This window comes from Coregonus lavaretus, assembly GCF_964263955.1.
Source record: "Coregonus lavaretus genome assembly, chromosome: 24".
Classification (NCBI taxonomy): Eukaryota; Metazoa; Chordata; class Actinopteri; order Salmoniformes; family Salmonidae; genus Coregonus; species Coregonus lavaretus.
Window position 1 is genome coordinate 23871733 of NC_140011.1, and position 18475 is coordinate 23890207.

The 18475-nt window shown below is 44.0% G+C and overlaps 1 pseudogene across 1 annotated transcript in view; it reads left to right on the forward strand.

Annotated features, from left to right (window-relative positions):
* The first annotated feature begins 785 nt into the window (after positions 1-785).
* LOC311100277 (dynamin-1-like) overlaps positions 786-18475 on the forward strand; it is a 91886-nt pseudogene continuing 74196 nt past the window's right edge. Inside the window, exon 1 of the transcript in view lies at positions 786-946. The product of the transcript in view is annotated as a dynamin-1-like (transcript). The remainder of the gene's footprint in view (positions 947-18475) is intronic.

The window sequence follows — 18475 nt, forward strand, 5'->3', positions numbered from 1 at the left end:
TATTTTTCCCCCGTCTTTATTGCGGGACTTTTATTTTGAACGGAAATCGCCGAGATCACTTATTCATGGGAGGTATTGCTTATTCTTGCTGGCGGAATGGAGGTGACACTGCACCTGCTCCCGGTATTTTACAGGGATGCGCACCTCTTATAATATCTCGGTGTGCGCACTGTGACTGTCTATAGCGCATGTCGCCCTCTTTCCCCTAGCAGGCTGAAGAACAGATGACGTCGTTTAACAATTTCAGCACCATGGACAGATCAACACTGCCACGCACGCAAAGCCTACAAAACATAATCATCATGGGCATAACATAATTAATCTATGATGTAGCAAAGTATCAATATGTATCAATATAGCCTATTTATAAATACATTGTTTACATAGCCTGTATTTTCTATTTCTTACAGCATAGCGGTAAGAGAGAGCACACAAAGCCTATAGGGCGCAATTCTGTTGAGATAGATCAAGGAGTGGTGCATGCGCGTCAGTGCAAGGATCCCCTAGCGTATTCTGATAAGAGATCATCCCTCCGTGCTGCGTGGTAGAGTTGAATATAGCTGTAGAGGAGAGTGAGGAGTGGAGAAGCGTTCTGTGTAGAGGGGACACCGGGGAAGCGTAATCAATGAGGGTGCAAGTAAAATTTAAATAGAAGGCCGATTCCAAACGTTGAAACACCCTCAAAACGGAAGGGCGATAAAGGGGGGACAAGCGCTCGGTTCCGAGAGAGAACGCTTTCCCTCATTTGATTCTACTGAGAAGGAGCGACCGATTCCCTTGCAATCATGGGGAACCGGGGGATGGAAGACCTTATTCCTCTTGTGAATAAAATGCAAGATGCCTTCTCGGCCATCGGTCAAAATTCCCAGTTGGATCTGCCTCAAATTGCTGTGGTCGGCGGGCAGAGTGCAGGGAAAAGCTCGGTGTTGGAGAACTTCGTTGGGAAGTAAGTGGTTTTGTGTTTCTGTACGCAAATGCATCCCTCCATTATCAAAGCCTCCTAGGCTGCAATGGTTCTTGCACACCTACCCAGACCCATCCCTATCCCCATCCCCCTCAATGCTTTGATTTACAGCCTTTGAGATCCATTGGATAACCTCAGAATTATATCGAATGTATTAAATTAAGATGAGTTGCTGAAATTGCTGCCTTGAATCACCAGTCCCTCATCTTCACGCTTAATAACTGTAAACAGATTATTTGGTTACATAAAACCTTCCATGTGCTAATTGCTGCATTATATGCATTGGCAGAATAGAATAGCTAACCAAAATGGACGTTTGATTGTGTTGTTAGTGCTCCCTGTTATAAAACGATTGTATTTAAGCTTAAACAATAATAATATAAATTATGTATTTGCTCTATGGTGCTATTCTAATATTTGTTGTAGTACAAATCTACAGTAGATATTAAAATAATACCCCAACATTTGTGCGTTTCCTTTGATATTACAAATTGCATATTGGAGGTTTCCAGTTCTTATGATTAAAGACATCATAATATACCTGTTTAATGGGGTTGAATAGGGTACGCAATTCCCCCCATCCTCTCGTGGGTTATTCAACCTTAGGCTCAGGGCGCATAGCGCATTGGAGGCCACGGCCCAGTACTGTGTAGGCACCTTTTAAACACACAATTCCAACAAGAAAGCCTAATGTGTAGTTGTTTCTCAGACAGGGTTGCCATTTTGTCGTTCATAAACTAAACACAGACCACAGAGGAGAGATATTATGTGTATCTGACCTTCAGTAATTTACGGATTAGGGTACACCTAATGTGAGATATGAGTGAATACATAACACTAATTATGTCATAGTCCCTGTCACAACTGTCACGGTGTTGATGGTGGATAAACCGCATTTCTCTGGGGACACAACCCCGCTATACTGCAGTATGACCTTGCGAAAATACATGTAAAGGAGAAGGGAGAGAGAGTCGCTTTGAGCCCTTCGACTTCGGCTCCACATCCATCTGTTAGTACTTTGCTAGGCTGCTGCACCCGCTCAGCACCGGGCGATACGATAGGTGACTGACTGATTGTCAGGCCTCCCTTGGCTGTTGGAAATTTCGCAATACAATGCATTGCTTTAGTATGCAAAACCACACAGCCTACACATTTATTTTTAATGTTAATGGGAACAGTTGGATGTCCTGGTCAATATTAATTATGCGTGTTCTCAGCAGCATTGTCATCCTGACAAGTTTATACTGTAAGTGCCTATTAAGATGTTCACTGCAGTCTGGACGCAATGAATTGCCTGCTGACTAGCAGAATATACCATCGTGCAGTCTTCTCTCCCTAACCAGCTGCACTGACATCACCCGGGTCTTCCTGATCACACACTACTGCCGCACCCCCTCCCTGCTGTTTTCTTTTGTGTTCACACACACATACTCATGCACCACGCATGAACACACACACACACACACACACACACACACACACACACACACACACACACACACACACACACACACACACACACACACACACACACACACACACACACACACACACACACACACACACACACACACACACACACACACACACACACACACAATACACTTGTTGTGTTTACTCACACATACACATACACACACACACATACACATACATACACACACACATACAAACATACTGTACATACACAATGCACATGTGGTGTTTCCACTCTCTCACTGTCTATCCTACTCTCCCTCTCACAGTAATTTAATGCTCTCTCTCTACTGGGGCCCTACTCTAATCTGTTGGCCTTCATTAAGCTGCTTGCTGTTTATCCTTTTGACTTTTAATAGAATCTATCAGCGTGTAGCATGGAGGTGGCTCATAGCATGGATGCAGACAGAGACACTGTATGTCTGTTTGGATGTGTGGACAGACAGAGGACCATTTTATTGGCACTGGCATTTCCTGAAGAACTAGAAGACCATCTGACCATGTTTTGTCAGTCCACTCACTCCCTTGACCCCATGGTGACATCATTGGCTTTACAGGGAACTGTAGAAACACTGAGAGATTAGAGCAGAGATAGAAAGCGAGATAGAGAGACTCAGGCCACAGTTATTATAAAAGTGTGTAAATGCAGAGAGATGGAGAGAGAGAAAGAGAGAGAGCTAGAGAAAGAGGGAGACACAGGGTCTCAGCCCACAGGGTCTTATGAAAGTGTGTAAACACTTTACTTAACATCTCTGTCATAAGAGGTATAACATTACAATAATTACATGATATACAGTGAGGGGAAAAAGTATTTGATCCCCTACTGATTTTGTACGTTTGCCCACTGACAAAGACATGATCAGTCTATAATTTTAATGGTAGGTTTATTTGAACAGTGAGAGACAGAATAACAACAAAAAAATCCAGAAAAACGCACAGCAAAATTTTTATAAATTGATTTGCATTTTAATGAGGGAAATAAGTATTTGACCCCTCTGCAAAACATGACTTAGTACTTGGTGGCAAAACCCTTGTTGACAATCACAGAGGTCAGACGTTTCTTGTAGTTGGCCACCAGGTTTGCACACATCTCAGGAGGGATTTTGTTCCACTCCTCTTTGCAGATCTTCTCCAAGTCATTAAGGTTTCGAGCCTGACGTTTGGCAACTCGAACCTTCAGCTCCCTCCACAGATTTTCTATGGGATTAAGGTCTGGAGACTGGCTAGGCCACTCCAGGACCTTAATGTGCCTCTTCTTGAGCCACTCCTTTGTTGCCTTGGCCATGTGTTTTGGGTCATTGTCATGCTGGAATACCCATCCACCACCCATTTTCAATGTCCTGGCTGAGGGAAGGAGGTTCTCACCCAAGATTTGACGGTACATGGCCCTGTCCATCGTCCCTTTGATGCAGTGAAGTTGTCCTGTCCCCTTAGCAGAAAAACACCCCCAAAGCATAATGTTTCCACCTCCATGTTTGATGGTGGGGATGATGTTCTTGGGGTCATAGGCAGCATTCCTCCTCCTCCAAACACGGCAAGTTGAGTTGATGCCAAAGAGCTCGATTTTGGTCTCATCTGACCACAACACTTTCACCAAGTTCTACTCTGAATCATTCAGATGTTCATTGGCAAACTTCAGACGGGCCTGTATATGTGCTTTCTTGAGCAGGGGGACCTTGCAGGCGCTGCAGGATTTCAGTCCTTCACAGCGTAGTGTGTTACCAATTGTTTTCTTGGTGACTATGGTCCCAGCTGCCTTGAGATCATTGACAAGATCCTCCCGTGTAGTTCTGGGCTGATTCCTCACCGTTCTCATGATCATTGCAACTCCACGAGGTGAGATCTTGCATGGAGCCCCAGGCAGAGGGAGATTGACAGTTCTTTTTTGTTTCTTCCATTTGAGAATTATCGTTCCAACTGTTGTCACCTTCTCACCAAGCTGCTTGGCGATGGTCTTGTAGCCCATTCCAGCCTTGTGTAGGTCTACAATCTTGTCCCTGATATCCTTGGAGAGCTCTTTGGTCTTGGCCATGGTGGAGAGTTTGGAATCTGATTGATTGATTTCTTCTGTGGACAGGTGTCTTTTATACAGGTAACAAGCTGAGATTAGGAGCACTCCCTTTAAGAGTGTGCTCCTAATCTCAGCTCGTTACCTGTATAAAAGACACATGGGAGCCAGACATCTTTCTGATTGAGAGGGGGTCAAATACTTATTTCCCTCATTAAAATGCAAATCAATTTATAACATTTTTGACATGCGTTTGTCAGGATTTTTTTGTTGTTATTCTGTCTCTCACTATTCAAATAAACCTACCATTAAAATTATAGACTGGTCATTTCTTTGTCAGTGGGCAAATGTACAAAATCAGCAGGGGATCAAATACTTTTTTCCCTCACTGTAGGATGTAAACAGTGATGAGAGTTGGTAACAACTGACTTTACACAGCCATGACAACAATCTTAGCTTTTTGCTGATCCCATTTCTGAGTTTCATATTGCATTGAGAGATACTGTAGAGGCACATTTTCACATTTCCTATTTAGAATTCGTCATTCCTCAATGTATTTCCTCGATGTGATGACTTGCAGGCAGATGTAAAATGACACGATTCATCAAACAGTTGTTATGACACCAATTCAATCATATTTTCAAGCATAGTGGTGGTTGCATCATGTTATGGGTATGCTTGTAATCATGAAGGACTGGGGAGTTTTTCAGGATAAAAAAGAAACGGAATGGAGCCAAGCACAGGGAAAATCCTAGAGGAAAACCTGGTTCAGTCTGCTTTCGACTAGACACTGGGAGATGAATTCACCTTTCAGCAGGACAATAACCTAAAACACAAGGCCAAATCTACATTGGAGTTCCTTACCAAGAAGACTGTGAAGTGGCCGAGTTACAGTTTTGACTTAAATCTGCTTGAAAATCTATGGCAAGACCTGAAAATGGTTGTCTATCGCTGCTTATCTAATCAAGATACTCTATATTAGTGTCCTTCTTTTTCACATCTTTTCTTTTACAAATGTTGGAATTTCTCTTCCACTTTGACATTACAGAGTATTTTGTGTAGATCTATTTTAATCCCACTTTTTAACAACAAAATGTGTAAAAAGTCAAGGGGTGTGAATACTTTGTCAAGGCACTGTAAATACTCCCCTAGATGTATGTACATTGGTTGAAAGAAAGGAAAGTTATTATTGCACGAGTGAGCCCATAGGTTCATCAGCAAGCGTGGTGTAATTGCCTTAGTGTGCCATGCTCTTAGGCTGAAGTTAGTAGGTGAATGACATTCCACACGCTTGCTAATAGTAAATGAGGAGGAGAGACGTGACGCCTTGCTGATGAGGTAACATTATGACACTACCATATAAATACCTGCTATGCTGATGAGGTAAGATAGGAAGCAATATGAATTATATTGTTTTTACTAGATAACTTAAAAGTGATAAGCCGTTCAGACCAGCCTTCCTGATTGAACTTTCCTAAACTACATCACAATTCTCCATACACCTTAGTGGAAAATACAGGAGACATTTCTCCTAAAATGAATTCAAGAAAAGAGAAACAATGTATTTGTGATAATAGCACACAACAGGTCTGGTTATGAGTTGTGCTTATCTCATAATGACTGTAGAACTCATCATTATGCCCAGAGCAAAGCCTCCCAGCGTTGATATTTCTAGTGGGTGTGACAGCCTTTGGTTTGCAGAGATCATAATAATTGGCCAGCTGGTGAGATGCTCACATAACAGACAGTTATTTATATGTATGAAAAGCAAACGGCACTGTTAGGACTTGGATATTTGTCCTACTTTTGTAGTCTATAAACTTTGCTGACTGTCTTACTCAAAGGGAGCCTCTTCCCTACTTGATTGCACTCACTATTTGGTTTGGACACAAGGACAATTATGGGAAACAACTCATGTGTGTAACGTTGACGCTGGGAGTCAGGAAGCAGGGGCAGTTGGAGAGTTTAATAGAACACGAACAATAAACAATACAAAAACAGGAGTAGCGTCGGGACATGGAAACAGAGTCAATAATGCCTGATGGGAATTAACAACAGAGTGCTATATATATGGGGGAGTAACAAGGAAGGTGATAGAGTCCAGGTGTGCCTGATGATGAGGCGCAGGTGTGCGTAGTGATGGGTTGCCAGGGCCGGTGGTTAGTAAACCGGCGACGTCGAATGCCGGAGGGGAGGAGCAGGAGTAGACATGACAATGTAATAGACACAGGGTCAACGACACAGTGCATTGTCGGTAATGGAGGTTGTCAAAACCCTACACACTCTCTCTCTCTCTCTATCAACGTGCTCTGAAGAACGTCAATATCCTATGTTTCTTCGAGTCGTGTCTGAGCAAGGACATATAAATCTAGCTGCTTTTTCTATCAATCGGCAGGACATAAAGGCAGTGTCGGGCAAACTCGGGGGGGGGGGGTCTCTTTGTTAACAGCTGGTGCGCAATATCTAATATTAAGGAAGTCTCAAGGTTTGGCTCGCCTGAGTTAGAATACCTCATGATAAGCTGTACACCACACTATTTACCAAGAGAGTTTTCATCTATATTTGTCATTGCTGTCTACTTACCACCATAAACCGATGCTGGCACTAAGACCGCACTCAACGAGCTGTATAGGGCCATAAGCAAACAAGAAAATGTTCACCCAGAGGGGGTGCTGGTAGTGGCTGGTGATTTGAATGCAGGAAAACTGAAATCCATCTTATTTCATTTGGCTTTGGGGATGACCAGTGAGATATACCTGCTGGAGCGCATACTACGGGTGGGTGTTGCTATGGTGACCAATGAGCTAAGATAAGGAGGGGATTTGCCTAGAAGTGATTTATAGATGACCTAGAGCCAGTGGGTTTGGCAACGAATATGTAGTGAGGGCCAGCCAACGAGAGCGTACAGGTCACAATGGTGGGTAGTATATGGTTCTTTGGTGACAAAACGGATGGCACTGTGATAGACTACATCCAATTTGCTGAGTTGAGTGTTGGAAGCTATTTTGTAAATGACATCGCCGAAGTCAAGGATCGGTAGGATAGTCAGTTTTACGAGGGCATGTTTAGCAGCATGAGTGAAGGAGGCTTTGTTGCGAAACAGGAAGCCGATTCTAGATTTAACTTTGGATTGGAGATGCTTAATGTGAGTCTGGAAGGAGAGTTTACGGTCTAACCAGACACCTAGGTATTTGTAGTTGTCCATATATTCTAAGTCAGACCCACCGAGAGTAGTGATTCTAGTCGGGCGGGCGGGTGCAAACAGCGTTTGATTGAAGAGCATGCATTTAGTTTTACTTGCGTTTAAGAGCATGGGCAAGTTACAGCGGAGGGTGCAGATCTGGTGGCCGGGGTAGAGGTAGCCAGGTGGAAAGCATGGCCAGCCGTAGCTAAATGCTTATTGAAATTCTCGATTATCGTAGATTTATCGGTGGTGACAGTGTTTCCTAGCCTCAGTGCAGTGGGTAGCTGGGAGGAGGTGCTTTTATTCTCCATGGACTTTACAGTGTCCCAAAACTTTTTGGAGTTAGTGCTACAGGATGCACATTTCTGTTTGAAAAAGCTAGCCTTTGCTTTCCTAACTGATTGTGTATATTGGTTCCTGACTTCCCTGAAAAGTTGCATATCGCGGGGGCTGTTCGATGCTAATGCAGTACGCCACAGGATGTTTTTGTGCTGGTCAAGGGTAGTCAAGTCTGGGGTGAACCAGGGGCATGCTTATTTAAGATGGAGAGGAAAGCACTTTTGAAGAACATCCAGGCATCCTCTACTGACGGAATGAGGTCAATATCCATCCAGGATACCCGGGCCAGGTCAATTAGAAAGGTCTGCTCGCTGAAGTGTTTTAGGGAGCGTTTGACAGTGATGAGGTGTGGTCGTTTGACCGCGGACCCATTACGGACGCAGGCAATGAGGCAGTGATCGCTGAGATCCTGGTTGAAGACAGCGAAGGTGTATTTAGAGGGTAAATTAGTCAGGATGATATCTATGAGGGTGCCCATGTTAATGGATTTAGGGTTGTACCTGGTAGGTTCCTTGATAATTTGTGTGAGATTGAGGGCATTTAGTTTAGATTATGTTAAGCATATCCCAGTTTAGGTCACCAAGCAGTACGAACTCTGAGGATAGATGGGCAACAGTGAGAGACTTATTTCTGGAAAGGTGGATTTTTAGAAGTAGAAGCTCAAACTGTTTGGGCACAAACCTGGATAGTATGATAGAGCTCTGCAGGCTATCTCTACAGTAGATTGCAACTCTGCCCCCTTTGGCAGTTCTATCTAGACGGAAAATGGCGTAGTTCGGGATGGACATTTCTGAATTTTTGGTGGCCTTCCTAAGCCAGGATTCAGACACTGCTAGAACATCAGGGTTGGCAGAGTGTGCTAACGCAGTGAATAACTCAAACTTGGGGAGGAGGCTTCTGATGTTAACATGCAAGAAACCAAGGCTTTTACGGTTACAGAAGTCAACAAATGATAGCGCCTGGGGAGTAGGAGTGATACTGGGGGCTACAGGGCCTGGGTTAACCTCTACATCACCAGAGGAACAGAGGAGGAATAGAATAAGTATACGGCTAAAGGCTTTAAAAACTGGTCTTCTAGTGCGTTGGGTACAGAGAATAAACGGGGCAGATATCCGGGCATTGTAGAATAGATTAGGGCATTATGTATAGACAAGGATATGGAAGGATATGAGTACAGTGGAGGTACACTGAATGCTAGAGCTGCCGCTTTCAAGGAGCGGGACACTAATCGGGACACTTATAAGAAATCCTGCTATGCCCTCCGGCGAACCAACAAACAGGCAAAGCATCAATATAGGACTAAGATCGAATCCTACTACACCGGCTCTGATGCTCAACGGATGTGGCAGTGCCTGCAAACTATCACGGATTAAAAATACTATTTGGATTGACCGCCTTTTTATTTGCATCGACTATCTTGCACCAGCTCTATGCACACTCACTGGACTACACTGACACTCCAACACACACATACACACACACACACACACACACACACACACACACACACACACACACACACACACACACACACACCCACTACATACGCTCACACACACAAAACACATGCATAATGCCGCCACTTTTACCCCTACCTACATGTACATATTACCTCAATTACCTCGTATCCCTGCAAGTTGACTCGATACCGGTACTCCTTGTATATAGGCATGCTATTGTTATTTTATTGTGTTCTTTTTTAACATTTAAATCTGGTAATTTTTCTTACTTTTTAGCTCTGCATTGTTGGGAAAGGGCTCCTAAGTAAGCATTTCACGCTAAAGTCTACACCTGTTGTATTTGCGCATGTGACAAATACCTTTGGATTTGGTTTGATTCTCTGCCCTCTGTTTTTCTATCTGTCTCCCGCTTACACTCTCTCACGTTCTCTATCTAACCCTCTCTCTCTCTCTGCTACTCTGAGCACTCTACGTAATGCACATGTCATGTGTCACCCTCGGTTAGCCCTCTATAGGGGAACCTCCCCCACCATGAGAGAGAACAGTGGTGATCAGCCACAAGCGTCCATCTCTCCACCCTCATATCGTTCCCTTGACCTCCCCTCATATGTCTTTCAATGGCACAACCCATGTGTCTTTTCTTGTCCTCAGTCCCTGATCCCTATACTACAGTAAGGGCACAGCATAGCCAACAAGTTGAAGAATCTGTCGATGTACCCTTGAGCAAGGCACTAAACCCTAATTTGCTCCAGGGACGCCACACTACTATGGCTGACCCTGTAAAACAACACATTTCACTGCACCTATCCGGTGTATGTGACAATAAAACATATATTTCTTTATGTAATACACTATAATGCAATACATTTTATGTCAGACACAAAATGGCCTCCCAGTGTATTTCCTGGAAGCGGCCGGGCCCCATATCTGTCAATCATGTACTGTTGGGCTCTGATTGGCATGCTGGAGCCATTGGCTGATTTCAGGGTATAAGATGAGAGGTGTCATAAACCTATTCTTTTATCTGTCCCTATCAGATGAACACGGGTTGGTTGCTGGCTGTTTGGTGTACAGAGCCTGTACTTTCCTCTGAGGCTGCTTTCAGGACCTAGGAGAGCTCTTCAGAGGAATGTCACACTACAGATGCAGGATCTTAATTTGAGCCAGTTTGCTACAGCAGGAAAATAATCCTGCAGGAACAGGAAATGCAAATTATTACGTGGATTATAATTAATGGCCATTTTTGTAGGGATTAATACATTCTTAGTAAGGGAAAATCAAGTCTGAAATTTCAAAGTGGAAATTACAAACTTCAGAAGCCTTTTTAAACCTCAAACACTACAAGTTTTAAAGTTCTCCTGCAACAGGGGGATCAAATCAAGATCCTACATCTGTACAGCAGACCCACAATAACAACTCAGTCAGGGAATACTGCCATAGACTATCACTGTGACCTCTGTCACCTGGGGGATTCAAGACCTTGCAACAAAACTTGTACGTTTTGTAAGGTTAGGTTAGGATGAGCATGAATGAGCATGTGAGCTCTAGCCTTTGTGTTTTATAATCGCTTAGATAATAAATGACTGAATAATGGAAATAAGGTGAAGTATTGCTCTAGAAATATGAGCCTTGTCAACAGATTTCCAAATAAATTACTAATTGAAAGTTATATGAATATCTATTTCTCAGATCACCACCGATTTCTACTGATGCAGCTGTTCTAGGTCAAAGAAGTGCTTACTGCAGAGTGGATTGCACTGTTTTCCTCTGGAGAACCCCGTTTGAGAACCCACCTTTATTAGAGTGCGGGTGCTTGCAGCATTTAGCACATCAGACTAGAATATGTAAAATAGTCTCTTCTGCTGCGTAGGCTTCCTCTCATTTGCTGACGAGGCAAAAAATTCATCTCTACTGGTCCAATTGGAGAGACTATTATTGCAGGGCGGAATTACAGTATATTACATAATATGAAGAATGCAAAATGCAAGGGATTATCTGTATCCCCAACACGAGAAGGACAGTATGGGCTGTAGTATGGCCCGACTCTCTTTCTGTAATCCTATTTCTAGTCTGTGAGAGGGAAGATATACTGTAGATAGATAGCCCTTTACTGCCTGACTGACACGAATAGATGATGGGCTACTCACTGGCTAGCACTGCTGGGAAGTGTAGTCTAATTTGGTGATTTATTGATGATCATTGTTTTCCCTTTGAGAGATGTATTACTGTATGTCACTTTATTTATCGTCTTGTTTCATTTATGTTGGCCTATTATTAAATCAAATCAAATCAAAATGTATTTGCCACATGCGCCGAATACAACAGGTGTAGACATTACCGTGAAATACTTACTTACAGCCCTTAACCAACAATGCATTTATTTTTTAATAAAAAAGTAAAATAAAATAACAACAACAAAAAAGTGTTGAGAAAAAAAGAGCAGAAGTAAAATAAAATAACAGTAGGGAGGCTATATACAGGGGGGTACCGGTGCAGAGTCAAGGTGCAGGGGCACCGGCCAGTTGAGGTAGTTGAGGTAATATGTACATGTGGGTAGAGTTAAAGTGACTATGCATAAATAATTAACAGAGTAGCAGCAGTGTAAAAAGATGGGGTGGGGGTGGGGGGGCAGTGCAAATAGTCCAGGTAGCCATGATTAGCTGTTCAGGAGTCTTATGGCTTGGGGGTAGAAGCTGTTGAGAAGCCTTTTGGACCTAGACTTGGAGCTCCGGTACCGTATGATGCGCGGTAGCAGAGAGAACAGTCTATGACTAGGGTGGCTGGAGTCTTTGACAATTTTGAGGGCCTTCCTCTGACACCGCCTGGTATAGAGGTCCTGGATGGCAGGAAGCTTGGCCCCAGTGATATACTGGGCCGTACGCACTACCCTCTGTAGTGCCTTGCGGTCGGAGGCTGAGCAGTTGCCATACCAGGCGGTGATGCAACCAGTCAGGATGCTCTCGATGGTGCAGCTGTATAACCTTTTGAGGATCTGAGGACCCATGCCAAATCTTTTCAGTCTCCTGAGGGGGAATAGGCTTTGTCGTGCCCTCTTCACAACTGTCTTGATGTGTTTGGACCATGGTAGTTCATTGGTGATGTGGACACCAAGGAACTTGAAGCTCTCAACCTGTTCCACTACAGCCCCGTCAATGAGAATGGGGGCGTGCTCAGTCCTCTTTTTTTTCCTGTAGTCAACAATCATCTCCTTTGTCTTGGTCACGTTGAGGGAGAGGTTGTTATCCTGGCACCACACGGCCAGGTCTCTGACCTCCTCCCTATAGGCTGTCTCATCGTTGTCGGTGATCAGGTCTACCACTGTTGTGTCGTCGGCAAACTTAATGATGGTGTTGGAGTCGTGCCTGGCCATGCAGTCATGGGTGAACATGGAGTACAGGAGGGGACTGAGCACGCACCCCTGAGGGGCCCCCGTGTTGAGGATCAGCGTGGCTGATGTGTTGTTACCTACCCTTACCACCTGGGGGCGGCCCGTCAGGAAGTCCAGGATCCATTTGCAGAGGGAGGTGTTTAGTCCCAGGATCCTTAGCTTAGTGATGAGCTTTGAGGGCACTATGGTGTTGAACGCTGAGCTGTAGTCAATGAATAGCATTCTCACGTAGGTGTTCCTCTTGTCCAGGTGGGAAAGGGCAGTGTGGAGGGCAATAGAGATTGCATCATCTGTGGATCTGTTGGGGCGGTATGCAAATTAGAGTGGGTCTAGGGTTTCTGGGATAATGGTGTTGATGTGAGCCATGACCAGCCTTTCAAAGCACTTCATGGCTATTATTGATGGAAGGTGGGCCTAGTTCTACAGTTGGCTATGCTTTGTATACACTATTGTTTTTAGGATCACTGATAGAAGCAGTTGTATCATTATTTGTTTCTTGTGAAATGATTCTGGTGAGAGAGGGTAAAATAAGCAAGAAAGTGGAAGATGGGGGGAAAGAGGCTAGGGAAAGTGTGAGAGGAAAGAAAGAGAGAGCGAGAGTGGAGCTGGGTTAGCTGCCTTTACACTGCTCAAAGGGATTACATTTAATCTATGAGTGTACACACAGCTCACCAACAACAAGCCCTCTCATTGGCTCCCGCCCCTACTTTAATCTGGGCACCCGCCATCGGCCAAGAACGAGCCGTTTGATTGGCCCTTTCACTACAATGACTGTAATCTGGAGATGTACATGTCGACAACAACAAGCAATCTCAGCCACTAAGACTGTGGCCTGGAGATAGTGAAATTCCTTTTTCTAGTTATCATATTCATAGCGTGACTGTAATTGCTGCACACCTTTGATCAGGATTAGATTACAGCCTGTAGTTTGTAAATTTAAAGCTGAAGAGTGCAATTATGCATTTTTGGGAATAGCCCCCAAGTAAGTATTTCACTGTTAGTCTACACCTTTTGTTTACGAAGCATGTGACAAATAAAATTTTATTTTATTTTATTTTATTTATTAGACCAGGCCTAATACATTATCATTACTGGCAGGTGCTCCACTGGCGTGTGTTGGAGCATGGTGTTAGCAACATTAAGGTTGTGGGTTCAAGTCCCACCAGGACCATGTGTTTTGAATATGTGTATATATATATAATATATGACTCCAGGTCAGTTTAGATAAATATATGTTATGTTACTGTCAACTTGTTATGTCGAACAATGAGAGTGACTGTGTACGAGAAACCAATGGAGAGGAAATTATCTGACTGTTATTGGAATAAAGCTCATCATGGTTCTGTTGTTATTCCTCACAAAGCCTCTGGCTAAGAAGCTGAATGTCAGACAATGACAACGTCCTCTCAGTGTTTCCACTAAGCAAGGCACAGTATATTCACATGCATACATGCATTCTTTGGAGTGTGTGTGTGTGTGTGTGCAGTAAATGTGTATGAGTCAATGATGCTCTGCTGCAGATTCCTGGCAGGTTGCCAGTGCTGGACAGGTCTATTGACTGTGTGTGTCTGTCTGTGTGTGTGTGTGTGTGGTTTTGTGTGTACAAGTGTGTGACACAATATAGTACTGTATATCTGTTTGTTTATACCGTTTCCTTATGGGTGGATATTTTTGTCTCCTCAGTGCCTTCATAGTCGACCTTGCTTTGATAGTGGACAACCACTGGCTGGTAAGTTTGTGTGCTATCACCAGACAGGGGGAGGGGTTGAGTCTCCCAGTGGGATTAGGCGGTTGGGGTGGAGGAGAGGTGCAGGCTGGGGTGGGGCATGCCTTGCCTGCTGTCCCCACATGCTTCAAGATGCACACCATTGTTCCTATACCCAAGAAAGCGAAGGTAACTGAACTAAATGACTATCGCCCCGTAGCACTCACCTCTGTCATCATGAAGTGCTTTCAGAGACTAGTCAAGGATCATATCACCTCTACCTTACCTGTCACCCTAGACCCACTTCAATATGCTTACCGCCCCAATAGATCCACAGACGATGCAATCGCCATCACACTGCACACTGCCCTATCCCATCTGGACACGAGGAATACCTATGTAAGAATGCTGTTAATTGACAATAGCTCAGCATTTAACACCATAGTACCCTCCAAGCTCATCATTAAGCTCGAGGCCCTGGTTCTGAGCCCCGCTCTGTGCAACTGGGTCCTGGACTTCCTGATGGGTCGCCCCCAGGTGGTGAAGGTAGGAAACAACATCTCCACTTCGCTGATCCTCAACACTGGGGAAACACAAGGGTGCGTGCTCAGCCCCCTCCTGTACTCCCTGTTCACCCATGACTGCGTGGCCAAGCACGCCTCCAACTCAATCATCAAGTTTGCAGATGACACAACAGTAGTAGCCTTGATTACCAACAATGACGAGACAGTCTACAGGGAGGAGGTGAGGGCTCTGGGAGTGTGGTGCCAGGAAAATAACCTCTCACTCAACGTCAACAAAACAAAGGAGATGATAGTGTACCTCAGGAAACAGCAGGGGGTGCACTCCCTTATCCACATCGACGGGACCACAGTGGAGAAGGTGGAAAGCTTCAAGTTCCTTGGCGTACACATCACTGACAAACTGAAATGGTCCACCCACACAGACAGTATGGTGAAGAAGGCGCAATAGAGCCTCTTCAACCTCAGGCTTGGCACCTAAAACCCTCACAAACCTTTACAGATGCACAATTGAGAGCACCTTGTCGGGCTGTATCACCACCTGGTACGGCAACTGCACCGCCTGCAACCACAGGGCTCTCCAGTGGGTGGTGCGGTCTGCCCAACGCATTACCGGGGGCAAACTACCCGCCCTCCAGGACACCTACAGCACCCGATGTCACAGGAAGGCCAAAAAGATCATGAAGGACATCAACCACCCGAGCCACTGCCTGTTCACCCTGCTATCATCCAGAAGGTGAGGTCAGTACAGGTGCATCAAAGCTGGGACCGAGAGACAGCTTCTATCTCAAGGCTATCAGACTGTTAAATAGCCATCACTAGCACATTAGAGGCTGCTGCCTATAGACATAGACTAGAAATCACTGGCCACTTTAAGAAATGGAACACTAGTCACTTTAATAATGTTTACATATCTTGCATTACTCATCTCATATGTATATACTGTATTCTATACTATTCTACTGTATCTTAGTCCATGCCGCTCTGTCATTGCTCGTCCATATATGTATATATTCTTAATTCTATTCCTTACGTAGATTTGTGTGTATTGGGTATATGTTGTGAAATTGTTAGATATTACTTGTTAGATATTACTTCACTGTCGGAGTTAGAAGCACAAGCATTTCGCTACACCTGCAATAACATCTGCTAAACACGTGTATGTGACAAATGAAATTTGATTTGATTTGATTAGACTTTGTTTTCTCACTCCTTCACTGCGTTTTCCCCTGCAGTCACATATAACAGGCTATTTATGTGGTGAATGCTTTTCAGCATTGCTACATGATGTTGTGTGCATGGGTACTGTATGTGCATGTGTGCATCCATCCGTGTTTTGCTAATTTGTGCGACTGAGTCCATTTAGCAAGTATGTAGCATATGTATGAATGTGTGCGCGGGTGTGTGTATGTGTGTGTGTGGTGGATACCCCAGGAACCATGCCTTGCCTTGAGCCATCCCCCCCCCAGCAATAGCAGTGATGAATGGCATTTGGGATGGAGATGGAGTGGTGTGGGGTGTGTGACAGGGTCTGGTTGGTTCGTGCCACCTCCGCCCATCTGGATGGTCCATATGGTGGCGTTTTTGGGGAAGGCGTAGTGGAGAAGGGGTAGAGGAGGAGTCCTGCGGTTTGGGCCATCTGTCCCCTACAAAATCAAATCAAATCAAATTGTATTGGCCACATGCGCCGAATACAACAGGTGTAGACATTACAGTGAAATGCTTACTTACAGCCCTTAACCAACAATGAATTTATTTTTTAATAAAAAAGTAAAATAAAACAACAACAAAAAAGTGTTGAGAAAAAAAGAGCAGAAGTAAAATAAAATTACAGTAGGGAGGCTATATATACAGGGGGGTACCGGTGCAGAGTCAATGTGCGGGGGCACCGGCTAGTTGAGGTAGTTGAGGTAATATGTACATGTGGGTAGAGTTAAAGTGACTATGCATAAATAATTAACAGAGTAGCAGCAGCGTAAAAAGATGGGGTGGGGGTGTGGGGGCAGTGCAAATAGTCTGGGTAGCCATGATTAGCTGTTCAGGAGTCTTATGACTTGGGGGTAGAAGCTGTTGAGAAGTCTTTTGGACCTAGACTTGGCACTCCGGTACCGCTTGCCGTGCGGTATTAGAGAGAACAGTCTATGACTTACGTGGCTGGAGTCTTTGACAATTTTGAGGGCCTTCCTCTGACACCGACTGGTATAGAGGTCCTGGATGGCAGGAAGCTTGGCCCCAGTGATGGGGCCAAAATGTTACTAGAGGAGAGGAAGGTGCAGAGAAAGCCAGGCTCACACCCCAAGAGGAGAGAGAACGTAGACAGGAAATAGATTTGACACAGTAGAAAATAGTACTGTTGCAGGAAATTGATTTGACACAGTAGGAAATAGTACTGTTGCAGACTAGACAGTGCTGCCAATGGTTTGTCTGTTTATCTCTATTCAGATAGTGATATGAAATGGATTTAATCATTAAATTATTGTAATGACATAGGTTAGGTGTGTGTAGGCGTGCATTCATGCATACATATGTGTGTTTATGTTTTCACGTGTTGCATGCATACGTGTGTTTATGTGTACACATGTGTGTTTATAAGTGTGCACGCTTGTGTGTGTGTGTGTGTGTGTGTGTGTGTGTGTGTGTGTGTGTGTGTGTACATGCGTGTTTTTATGTGTGTGCATGTGTTTGTGTGTGTTTGCCTTGGAGAATGGCTGGAACATATTTGTGCATAAAAACTTATAGAATAATTTGTTGCGAGACTGCAGTTCAATTAGCATAATATCTTCCTCCCCGGCCAAATGGGCCTTCATTAACTGCTAGCATTGTGGCTCTGATTATAGCAATATCCACAATTGAAGTCACATTATGTGGCTAGCAGGGCTACCATTCTTAGTTGGCCAATTATAATTCATAACTGAAAATATTCTCATAAGCTGCAGCCTCATAACAATACCAATGTTAATTGTCCATTTAGGAACCCACTGAGCATACTTCACTATTATCATCGTCCGTCAATATTCAGCCATGGTTGTTATTGACCTGCAAGCATAGTAAAGTGAAAATCTATGGTGATGATGCAATGAAGAGATCAGGCGTTACTACTATTCAAATCAAATCACATTTTATTGGTCACATATACAGTGGGGAAAAAAAGTATTTAGTCAGCCACCAATTGTGCAAGTTCTCCCACTTAAAAAGATGAGAGAGGCCTGTAATTTTCATCATAGGTACACGTCAACTATGACAGACAAATTGAGAAAAAAAAATCCAGAAAATCGCATTGTAGGAATTTTAATGAATTTATTTGCAAATTATGGTGGAAAATAAGTATTTGGTCACCTACAAACAAGCAAGATTTCTGGCTCTCACAAACCTGTAACTTCTTCTTTAAGAGGCTCCTCTGTCCTCCACTCTTTACCTGTATTAATGGCAC